This window comes from Apis dorsata, unplaced genomic scaffold (assembly GCF_000469605.1).
Source record: "Apis dorsata unplaced genomic scaffold, Apis dorsata 1.3 scaffold_68, whole genome shotgun sequence".
NCBI lineage: Eukaryota > Metazoa > Arthropoda > Insecta > Hymenoptera > Apidae > Apis > Apis dorsata.
Window position 1 is genome coordinate 1,138,934 of NW_006263366.1, and position 1,366 is coordinate 1,140,299.

Here is a 1,366-nt window from a genome sequence, read left to right on the forward strand (position 1 = left end):
TCAGCGTGGCACAGTGCACCCCTTCTCCCCATTTGCGAAAAAACGAAGATAATATCGATCCGTTTGAATCGCGGATAAAACTCGGACATCACGGATGATAGATGATCATCCGTTTATTTCGCCAATTTTTCTCGGCTTATTAGAACACTTCCGTGAATCGGTTAATATCGAATTTTATCCTTTACCGGTCTCCATTAATACACCACGGAATTTTCACGTTCTTTGAACGCGTTATTCGACGATGCACTGCGAATATTGCTCGTCCGAAATGGCTCTGATTGATTCAAGGGTGAAATTGAAAATCGATTTATCGTTTAAGGGTTAATTTACGGCAGCACATGCTTGTATAGGAACGACCTATAGCCAGCGTCGACCCATTTATTGACTCGTACTACTCGCACACTTAACCAACGGCACACGGATATTATTTCTACCATTAAATAATTATTCCTGAATTAATTCACGATACACGACCGGTATCTCTTTACTCTTGTCTAAATTTTATTTTTTTTTTCTTTCTTTCTTGTTTTCCTCTGTAATTTTTCGTCCCCGTTATTTCGACTCAAAAAAGAAAAAAATGAAAAAGATTCTAATTTCGAGAACGCATCACGAATCCGAATTAATTATCCTCTAACGGAGGTTCTCGTGCCTCCGAGTAATCATCGCACGCTCGAGGAATCGAATCCTGTTTATCCAGAATCCGAATCTGAATCCGTGATCAGTAGGACGGAAGAAGCGGCGAAGAAAGGGACGAAGAAAGAAAACGACAACGAATGGAAGTGGAAGGATTCCATTCGGGATTCGATTGTTACGCGATGCAGAGAATATCGATTCGATGTCGGCTGTTGAGACGATTTTTTGGACGGCAGAAAGAAAGCGGGGAAAACTCTATTCCATGGGGTATGACGTGATCGACGTAGACAGCTCGAGGGAGGGGGCCATTGTTCGGATTCGTCGTTACGCGGCGTACTTTCGAAACTCGACTCTTTCAACTCGTCGACTCTCACACGTTCACAGTCTCAACGGTAACACGGGATAAGAAGTCGACGGAGCTGAGATTTTCCGGCACCGAGTGTTGGGAAAAGTCCAAAAGAATGCAACACGAATGCAACGCGATCCTTCTCTGAAACTATATTTTTTAGATCGATAGCTCGTAAACGAACCAATTTTTGATTCTCGTCTCGTTAATTTCACTTCGTTTTAATGTGATTTTACGTCAAAGAAGTACATTATATTCTTTTATATTCGTTTATATTCTTTTGCAGTGGATACAGTTTGATGCGTTCAAATGGTGCGAGCATGATGCAGTAATGCGGTTTGGTAAACACAATATTATTCGATACAAGAGACACGTTTTTTTTTTTTT